This window comes from Drosophila subpulchrella, unplaced genomic scaffold (assembly GCF_014743375.2).
Source record: "Drosophila subpulchrella strain 33 F10 #4 breed RU33 unplaced genomic scaffold, RU_Dsub_v1.1 Primary Assembly Seq136, whole genome shotgun sequence".
Lineage (NCBI taxonomy): Eukaryota > Metazoa > Arthropoda > Insecta > Diptera > Drosophilidae > Drosophila > Drosophila subpulchrella.
The window spans coordinates 9,777-21,163 of record NW_023665478.1 but is presented as its reverse complement, the minus strand read 5'-3'; the positions used below and the strand labels follow the sequence as shown (position 1 = coordinate 21,163).

At 37.2% G+C, this 11,387-nt stretch overlaps 1 long non-coding RNA gene across 1 annotated transcript; it reads left to right on the top strand.

Moving 5' to 3' along the window:
• Positions 1 to 6,061: 6,061 nt before the first annotated feature.
• LOC119558775 lies at positions 6,062 to 6,443 on the top strand. Its single transcript, XR_005220427.1, has 2 exons — positions 6,062 to 6,115; positions 6,218 to 6,443. It is a non-coding gene; the product is annotated as an uncharacterized LOC119558775 (long non-coding RNA).
• The last annotated feature ends 4,944 nt before the right edge of the window (positions 6,444 to 11,387 follow it).

The window sequence follows — 11,387 nt, the reverse complement described above, 5'->3', positions numbered from 1 at the left end:
ATCTTACTCGAACATGTATCTAGCCTTTTTGCCATTTCTCAAATGAGAAAATCTGATTCTTCATCCCTTCGAGAAATTTTAGACACAGTGGCAGCTTTGCGTGGTTCACTACTCTCTCTTGGCACCGAACAAAATGCATTTGAAGCCATTTTAATTCAGCTCGTTTTGCAAAAGGTTGATTCAGATTCAAAACATGCTTATGATCGAGGTCAGAACTATGAGCAGTTTCCAACTTGGGACAATTTCTACAACATATTAGGTAGGCAATGTCAGTTTCTAGAATGCAGCGCAAAGCCAGGCCAGGAGTTCAAGCAGTATGATAAGCGTTCAGAAAAACTAAATCGTCGCCACAAAAAGGCATTCCTAACGGCTAGAGGCAGTTGTATAAAATGCGATTCTACAGATCACAATCTAGGATCGTGCCCTTCGTTTGTTGCACTTCCACATGAGTAGCGACATGCTTGGGTCAAACAGGCAGCGCTATGTTTAAACTGTCTTCATAAGGGCCACATCGCAGCTGACTGCCCTTCAAAATTTCGCTGTCGGACTTGTCGCGGGTTGCACCATTCTTCGTTACATCGCAGGAGTGAAACACAAGAAACTTCTCAATCAAATATAGAACAGACAAACGAGCAACCTCGTTGCTCCACACAGGTAGTCGCATGTCTTTCTCGTAAATCAAATCGAGCCCTTATCCCAACCGCTATAGTTCTTATCCAGGATAAGTACGGAATGTTCCACCCGGCAAGGGTCTTGCTTGATTCTGGCTCGGAAATTAACTTTATCACATATACTTTGGCCAACAAATTCCAACTTCAGCGAAAGCGTCAACATTTTGAAGTTTCTGGTATAGGAGATGTTAGAGCAAAACTTCAGTTCTCGGTCTCGACGACCATACGCTCACGTTTGTCTGCTGACGAATGGTCATTGCAATTTGCTGTTACCAAGACAACCCGCCACTCGAATAGAATCATAAACGTGGTCAATCCCTGATAGATTTGGCTGACCCATTGTTTTTTAAACCACAAAAAATTGACATTTTACTAAGCACCCAGGAATTCTTCGAATTGCTCACTGGCGGAAAATTATCACTGGGGCCTGGGCTGCCATGCCTACTTAACACTACCCTCGGATGGATTATTGGTGGACAAGTTGTTGACAATCTGCAATCTAGGGCGAAGGCTAATCTTCTTATGTGCAAAATCTCGCAGTCCCAACAGCTGAATGAAAATCTAAAAAGGTTTTGGGAAATCTAATCGTTTCCAGAATCATCTCAAAACCAGTACACAACTGAAGAGGGAGAATGTGATCGCCACTTCTGCAAACTCTGCTTTTCTCGAGAATGGGCGAGTTCAAGTTCGGCTTCTCTTTTCGAAATCTACCCAACAATTGGGAAGTTCAGTGGATATTGCCAAGCAACGGTTTTGGCAAATCGAGCGTCGTTTACAACGTCTACCCGATCAAAAAAAAATGTTTTCTGATTTCATGCAAGAATATATTGATCTGGGGCACATGCAACCTGTAGATGGTTTTGACTCAAATCAACCTCACTATGTAATCCCGCATCACGCTGTACTGCGTCCAGACAGCTCAACAACAAAGTTGCGTGTAGTTTTTGATGCATCTGCGAAGTCGTCGACAGGAGTATCATTAAATAACATTTTAATGGTTGGACCGACAGTTCAGCAGGACCTTAACCCTGCTCTCATTTAGGATGTATAGGCATGCTCTAACAGCTGATATAACAAAAATGTATCGGAAATTCATTGTAGATCCCCAAGACCGCAAGTTTCAGTTGAATACTGTCACGTATGGGCTTGCTTGTGCACCGTTTCTCGCCATCAGAAGTTTGCATTTCATAGCAGAGAAATATAGGAAAGAATTTTCGATAGGATCTGAAATTATATCTAAAGAGATGTATGTCGATGACCTCCTTACAGGAGCTGACTGCATTGAGGATTTAAAATTAAAGATTAATCAAGTTACTGGAATCTTATCTTGTGCCGGATTGGAGTTAGTCAAATGGAATTTTAGCAAGTTGGATGATAATATCAAAGAAAATCGATTCAAGTTAGACAGCAAAGATATCACAAAAACCTTAGGAATGTCGTGGAGGCCCCAGGTGGACGAATTTTGCTTTTGGTTCGATTTGCCAAAAACTAACGCTATGACGAAAAGGAACATTCTCTCAATTATTGCACGCTTATATGACATACTTGGCTTGCTAGGACCAGTGGTTATAAGATGCAAAATTTTTGTGCAGGAGCTGTGGATGAGTCATTTGGATTGGGATGAAATACTGCCTCAACAATAAATAGATCGTTGGCAATCTATTTATCCTGACTTGCACAATTTAAACCAAATCGCCATACCCCGATATGTAGGACTTTCCCCGAAACATGACTGCAAAATACATGGGTTCGCAGATGCTTCACAGCGTGCATATGGCTGTTGTATATATCTGCGCTCAATTCAAAATGGATCAGCAGAATCGCATTTACTCATAGCAAAGTCAAAGGTTGCCCCAATTAAAGTCCTTTCTCTTCCACGATTAGAGCTCTGTGCTGCATCAATTCTTTGTGATACGTGGAACGAAATAAAATATAAGTTCAGCAACATACAAAAGGTTGTTTTCTGGACAGACTCCAAAATCGTATTACACTGGCTCACTATGCACTCTTCCCAATTAAATTGCTTTGTAGCCAATCGGATCTCAGGAATTCAAACTTAATCATCGAACCTTTCTTGGCGTCATGTGCCAGGAAAAGAAAACCTGGCTGACATTATATCTCGTGGATGCAAGGTCAGCGAACTTCAAAATACAAGTTGGTTTACAGGGCCAACCTTTCTTAAGTTGAAAGAACATCTTTGGCCGCAGTCGTTGGACAAAATCGAAACCATAGATGCGGATTTGGAAATAAGAAAAATTTCATCATTCAAATGCACCGAATCTAAAGAAAACATCCTTGATCAAATTCTCAATCGAATCTCTTCGTATCATCGTGTTCTTCGAATCACTGCTTACGTTTTGCGGGCGTTTAACAAGATCCCTGCAAGCAAAAACCTCTGCGTGTCGCAAGCGGTTGAAATGCCAGCAACTGAGTTACAGCACTCGTTCCTGTTTATTGTAGGACTTATTCAGCATCAAACGTATTGGAAGGAAATAGATTTTTTACAGAAGGGTAAAGTCCTCAGCGCAGATCTTCAAAGGCTGACACCTTTTCTGTCGGAATCAGCTATAGGAACTCTCACGGTGACACTGATTCGTGTTGGCGGGCGTCTAGAAAATGAGCAAATCCCGGTAGAAGCCAAGTACCCACTTTTACTGCCAAGAGATCACAAATTCACATATAAACTCGTCGAATTTCTTCACCAAACTAACATGCACGCAGGGCCCAAGGCTCTAATCGGAATCCTGCGTCTCCAAGTATGGATCGTTAATTCTCGTCGACTAGTTAGCAAAGTGGTGCGCAACTGTGTCCACTGCTATCATTACAAGCCTCATTTGCTGGACCAGATCATGGGGTCACTTCCTGCGGACCGGTTGTCACTCATAAAAACCTTTGCTGTATCTGGAGTCGACCTGTGTGGTCCATTTCAGACGTCCTATCGCATTCGCGGAATGGCTCCATACAAAACATATATGGCCATCTTCGTTTGCTTTGCCACCAAAGCAGTACATGTAGAACTTGTATCTGATCTGTCAACTAATACCTTTATTCTCTGTTTAAAGCGCTTCATCGGGCGGAGAAGTCTTCCAAATCGGATGTTCTGCGACAACGCAACCAACTTTGTTGGAACCCGCACTCAATTAGAGGAATTTAAAATGCAACTCTTCAGCCAGCAAGCGTTGAAGGACTTACAAATGTTCACCTCATCCAATGGCGTGGAATTTAGCTTCATTCCACCCCGCGCACCACATTTTGGCGGCTTGTGGGAGGCGGCGCAAAGTCCATTAAGTTTTTGTTGGTCAAAAACACTGGTCACTCACATCTGACGTACGAGGAACTCCAAACTGTCGCAGTTGATGCTGAAGCGGTTGTCAACTCACGACCCCTCGCGCCTCTTTCAGAAGATCCAAACGATGGAGAAGCCCTCACTCCATCGCATTTTTTGGTCGGAACGTCTTTAAAGGCACTTCCAGAGCCAAGTTTAGAGGAATGCAACCTATCGGACTTGACACGTTGGCAACGGGTCACCCACAAATTTATTAGTATGCCATGAAAGTTATATGACACATTATTTAGGGGCTCTTACCCAATTTATAAACAACTTTGAGCCGAGAGCTAATTTCCAAATAACTCTGACAGACCCGAGATAAATCCGTGTTCAGCTATTTCTTTCAACCGGAAACCACGCAGACCGCATCGAACGGATGCTGTAAACATCCAAGCCGATATTGTAAATATCGGAGTCCCAAGCGAGCCCTCAGTCCGCTAACGTAAACAAAAGATCCCCAAAGCGAGCCCCGAGTCCACTAACGTAAACAAAAAGATCCCCAAGGTCCCTAAACTCCGCTAATGTAAACACCAATTTCCGGCCAAGATTGGACTTAAAATTTAATTGGCAAATTGCATCATCCTATTTTCAGACTCTTTTGAGTCTTGAGTAGAACAAATCGAGAAAAAGAAAACGAGCAGTGAATAAAATAAGTTTGACCTATTAAAAAATTTTAATAGTGAACAAGTGATTAACAATTCTAGAAACAAAGCTTTAAAATAAACGCAAAAAAAGTTGTAAATTGAAAAAAGAATTTAGCGCGGCCAAAAACCCTATACAACCGACGAATATTTATTTATTTTATCGAATGTAATATCATTTTTCGTCACAATTGTTGATATCAGAAATTTTTGTTAAAGGCGCGTTCGCCACTACTTTTTACCTCGTTAAGAAGTGTTTTTGTTTGATTATTATTATTATTATTATTATTATAATTATTATTAGTATTATTAGTATTATTATTATTATTATTATTATTATTATTATTAGTATTGTTATTATTATTATTATTATTATTGTTATTATTATTATTATTATTATTATTATTATTATTATTATTATTATTATTATTATTATTATTATTATTATTATTATTATTATTATTATTATTATTATTATTATTATTATTATTATTATTATTAGTATTATTACTATTATTATTATTATTATTATTATTAGTATTATTATTATTACTTTTATTATTATTAGTATTATTATTATTATTATTATTATTATTATTATTATTATTATTATTATTATTATTATTATTATTATTATTATTATTATTATTATTATTATTATTATTATTATTATTATTATTATTATTATTATTATTATTATTATTATTATTATTACTACTATTATTATTATTATTATTATTATTATTAGTATTATGAGTATTATTATTATTATTATTATTATTATTATTATTATTATTATTATTATTATTATTATTATTATAATTATTATTACTACTATTACTATTATTATTATCAAACAAAAACACCTCTTAACGAGGTAGAAAAAAGTGGCGAACGCACCTTTAATAAAAATTTCTGATATCAACAATTGTGACGAAAAATGATATTACATTCGATAAAACAAATAAACTATATTTAATTTAGTTTCTTGTTAAAGGCGCGTTCGCCACTACTTTCTACCTCGTTAAGAGGTGTTTTTGTTTGATATCAGAAGTTTTTTTTTGCTCATGAGTTTAAGTACCCCAGTACCATGACTACACAGAGAAAAAAACGGAACAATACCCGTTTGATATTGTCTCCTCAATTTTCACATATCACCTTTTACATATCAAATTGATACGAATTCATATCAACATGATACGGTTTCATATCAACATTTCTAATTGATATGATTTTGCATTATATTAATATAAATTCGTATTAATTTGATATGTTTTTCATATCAAACGTAACATCGAAAAGTCTTCGAAAAAAAAATATGACTGTGCTTTCGTATTTTTTGTGTATTAATGGTATTTAGTATGGTACTAAAGATATTTTTTGACAGAATTTCCGCGGTCTCTCTAATATTTGACGAAAAGTGAAAATGTACAAAGTAAAACATTTACATAAGTTATTTATTTTTTTTGCAAATGGTAAGTATCTCATTTTCAATTGTACTTATTTGATGTTTGTCTAACTCTAATATATTTATTTCTTGGACACTGTAACGTGCTTTTCGGTGGCTGACAACACAGACTGCACTACTCAAAGTCAAATGGCTGGCCAAGATGCCGAACTGGGCAAGTTGGCGTCCACCACTTCGCTGGGAAACTTCTATCGAGGACAGAAGAAGGTCTTCCTGGCGCTGCTGCAAAGCTACAGGAGGCATCCGAGTACAGCGTTATCGGTCATTTATTGCTAAGTCCTGGATTTATTTTTATAATTGATCCGAAATATATAAAAAATAAATATTTACAGCGATCTTATGGGTTTTCAATATTTATTTGTTTATAAGATGCAAAAAAGTAAAAACAACACTGATTAATATTAATATTACAAACATATCAATCTGATATGAAAGTATATCAGTTTGATATGAAAGCATATCAGTTTGATATGAAAGCATATCAGTTGGATATTAAAAAATACCACAATTTGGTCACAGCTTTGATATGTGCGCATATCAATCTGGTATGAAAAATACCAAATTGACATGTTCGAAAATATCAATTTCATATGTTCGAAAATATGAATATGATATGGCAACATAAGGGATCAAAATTGATATGCAAAAATACCCGATTGATGACCAGTTTTGGTATTTTATTTTCTCTGTGTAGGAGTCGTCCCCATATGGCTTGGCTATTGAAAAACCAAACACACAGATTCGACCCCTAATCTTAGCTGAACGCCACCTTAAATTAGGCACGACAAGTTTTATCGCTTCAATTACCTATTTTAATAGCACAAGTTTGGAATCTCAAGGGCTGTATAGTTGCAGATTCCAAGAGAAATCTGTCGTTTCTTACATTTATCGCCGAACTAGCGGGAACAAATAGATCAAGTTTCCTATTTCGATTAGCTTCTTGCAAGTAAAGGACCCTAAAACCATAACAGATTTTCCGTTTGAAAAAATCTAATAAGAATTTTTTTCATCAAATAGGTTTTTTTCTTGTTTACTCGAATAAGTATGAAATATTACGTATACGGAGCTGAAACGAGTTGCACTTTTTATCGCTTAATATCTTCCAAACGGTAATTTTAAGGGTAAAAAGTGTTATAAATCAAAAGTTGAGGTATCTCAAGGGCTGTATGATTTAAAATTTCAAAAGAAATCGTGCGACTCAATTTTGAGAAAATAGTCAAAAAGTGGTTTTAAAAAATAACTTCTTATCATAACTCTAAATCTATTATATTCAGACAATTTTACTGTATGAAGAGTATTTAGCAAATTAAATTATTTTTTCAGAGGTATATAGCACGTTTCTGTAGCTTTAGTTGTTTAGATACTATAAGCATTTTAAATCTGGCCTTTTTTTTTGATTTCCCGCTATACCAGCGGGTTTTTCCAAAAGTCGTAGAACAAACGTTTTCTATTTTAAGCTGCTTTATACACCCATAGGGTTTCCAAAACCCTAAAATTAAGATGGGATGCATACAAACCCACAAACAAAGGGACAAACATTTTCATTTTGGGAAGAAGAAGAAAATCTTGTTTTTTGAATTACTTTTGGTCGGAACATTGGATTTCAACAAATGTCATTCGACGCGTATTCTCAGTAAAAATAAAACTAGCTAAACAGCCGGGGGCTCTTATCCCCACCGTATCCAGCAGCTCCAATTTTCTAAATTTTTACTTTTACACTTTCACCGCTTTTTCTCCCAAACAAATCTATGTTTCAAAAGTCTTGGTATGCAATCATTAGTTTTTGCAATACCTTTCGATTGGTGTATCACTCGTTGCGATCGGACCATAATTGCAGATTTTCAATTCTGCGGCTATATATAGTAGTTGTCTTCGCACGCTCTCTTGCGCGCTTCGCCACTACGTGTACTGCCGTCCACAGTGATCATATAAGAAATTTGTAAGAAAAGAAATATAAATATACAAAGTAGAAGAATTAATTTCTGATTTCGAAAAAATTCTCAACAAGCCAGACTGAAGCTAATAAAAGACTCCACATGAATCCGCCTCAAGAACATACAAACCATTAGGCAATAACAAACAATACAATGTTAAATGTAGGAGATCGCAGCTTTCTCACAAAATTAAAACGGTTGAGGATTATCAGATAGAGACTGTAGATCCAAATATCAAGTGCGACACATTTTATGAGATCATCAAATCTGCTTGGGAATATAAAGGTGAAGAAGATAAATATGTAAGCTGGAGAGAATCAGCTGAAATAACTATGGGGCAATATGCCAGAGGAAGTGAAAGATTCTATTCTGTCTTATCTATATTAAAAAACAAAATAACAGGAATGGCAAACGATGCCTTAACCCATAACGGTACTGTATTAAATTTCGATGCCATAATGGCCAGACTTGACCTTGTGTTTAGCGACAATCGACCAATTCATATTATTGAACAGGAACTAAGCATATTGAGTCAGGGAAAATTAACCATAATGGATTTTTATGGTACAGGTAATAGAAAATTAACTCTACTAATTAATAAAACTATTATGACCTAAGGTAGAAACAAACCAATAACAGCGGAAAGGAATGAGAAACATAGGAAGACAGCTGTTACAGTTTTCATTACCGGCCTCAACGGCCAAATTTCAGATACTATTTATACCCGTTACTCGTAGAGTAAAAGGGTATACTAGATTCGTCGGAAAGTATGTAACAGGCAGAAGGAAGCGTTTCCGACCCCATAAAGTATATATATTCTTGATCAGGATCACTAGCCGAGTCGATCTAGCCATGTCCGTCTGTCCGTCTGTCCGTCTGTCCGTATGAACGCTGAGATCTTGGAAACTATAAGAGCTACAATACTGGGATTAGGCATGCAGATTCCTGAGATTCCTGCGCAGCGCAAGTTTGTTTCAAAAGAGTGCCACGCCCACTCTAACGCCCACAAACCGCCCAAAACTGTGGCTCCTACAGTTTTGATGCTAGAACAAAAATTTTAACTGAAATGTATTGTTCTCATCAATACCTACCGACTGACCCAAAAAAAGTTTGCCACGCCCACTTTAACGCCCACAAACCGCCCACAAACTTCAAAAAATCGTAAATATGAACGCGGATATCTCGGAAAATATCAAAGATAGAGAAACGAGATTTCAGATTTAGATTCCGTAGGCTTGAGCGCAGCGCAAGTTTATTACGCGAATATGCCACGCCCACTCCAACGCCCACAAACCGCCCAAGTCTGTGGCGCCCACAATTTTCATGGTAGATAAAAAATTTAAACTGAAATGTATTGGTCTCGTCAATACCTATCGATTGATTTAAAAAAAACTTTGCCACGCCCACTCTAACGCCCACAACGCTTAAATCTGTCTACCGCCGGTAGGTGGCGCATTTGCTGCTTGCATATCTCCATTTTCCTTTGGTCCCTTTAGCTGAGTAACGGGTATCTGATAGTCGAGGTACTCGACTATAGCGTTCTTCCTTGTTTCTCAATGAATCCACCTGACTTACCAAATGCAATGGTCATGCTTCAGGAATTGGAAAGCAACAACATGAGAGCTCATTTCGCAAAAAGTTTCTCAACTACTCAGAGAAAACATAGTGCGCCAAACTCTAGTGGAAATGGACAAACACATTTCAACCACAAGACACGACAACAAAACAATAATTACAGTAACTAGCGAAACAATTACGATTTTTTGAAGTTTGTGGGCGGTTTGTGGGCGTTAAAGTGGGAGTGGCAAACTTTTTTTTAAACAATCGATAGGTATTGGTGAGAACAATACATTTCATTTAAAATTTTTATGCTAGCATCGAAACTGTAGGAGCCACAGTTTTGGGCGGTTTTTGGGCGTTAGAGTGGGCGTGGCACTCTGCTGAAACAAACTTGCGCTCGCAGAAATCTCAGGAATCTGCATGCCTAATCCCAATATTGTAGCTCTTATAGTTTCCGAGATCTCAGCGTTCATACGGACAGACGGACATGGCTAGATCGACTCGGCTAGTGATCCTGATCAATAATATATATATTTTATGGGGTCGGAAACGCTTAATTCTGCCTGTTACATACTTTCCGACGAATCTAGTATACCCTTTTACTCTACGAGGAACGGGTATAATTACTCTACGAGTAACGGGTATAATTAAATATAACTGAAATTATATATGCTGCTAAGCGCGCAAAAGGTGCTGAACGTGTGTTTTTTCTGCTGCTCAAAAAAGCGCTCAAAAGGGTGCTCAAAAAAGCGCTCAATGCGTGCTCGTTCTTGAGCACTGATGAACCCTAGAACATGCCCATGTTAATTTCAGCACTAATTTTGATGAACTTTTTGCAGTGATTGAGTGCTCAATAAGCGCTGAATGGTACTGCAGGGCAGAGTTCGCTTAAGCATATCTCTATCACTCTCGCAATCCCTTAATCTGAGTAACGGGTATCTAATAGTCGAGGCCATCGACTATAGCGTTGACTCTGGTTTTTATAGGTGTTTTTGATAAGTTCTACACAGACAGAATTAAAGCCTGTATTTCGGGTCGCTTTACTAAGTAATTGACTCTCTAAAAACTTTGCTGGCTTGGTGTGGAAACTGAACGGCAATATCTTTCGTTGGAATAATCCTCTGACAGGAAAGGTAAGTGCTGTGCATTGCTTATTATTTGCCACAAGCAAGTTCTGAGGTCCAATTCGCTAATTAACCGATCTTTTTGGACTTGGTTATAGATAAGGTGGCTGGGCCCATCTATCTCTACCTTGGTTTGGCTCCCTGCATATAATTTTAGTTGTGATACCTTCTCTCTCAAGGCTTGTTTTTCATTTCTCTAGATAGACTTCCCAGCATAAGCCGTATGTGGATCATGAGCAGCAAAACTTTTAAATTGTGTACAGGAAGCCGTTGCACTGTCAAGACAGACGGGGAGAGAAACCTTCCTAAGGGAGAAGAAAACAGGACAAGAAAAAACAATGCAGCACTCGTAACAAATTCCATATATTAAATATGTCCTGAAACAGCTATTGGAAGCAGAAGATGCAACCATAATATTTATGGAGTTCACGGTGTCAGGAAAAGAGCTATTTCAGTGGAGAGTAAATGTTGCGTAACCAACCTTTTTTATTTGGCAGTAAGGCGTTTTAAAGAGATAATGATACTGTAATTTAATTTGATTTTATTTGAAATTATAATTTTTGAGAAAAAATAAATATTATATAACACATTTAAAGATCATGTCCATTGACCGCCATTGTAAACACGTATTGAGAAATATTACTCCAGGTTAACCTAAAAA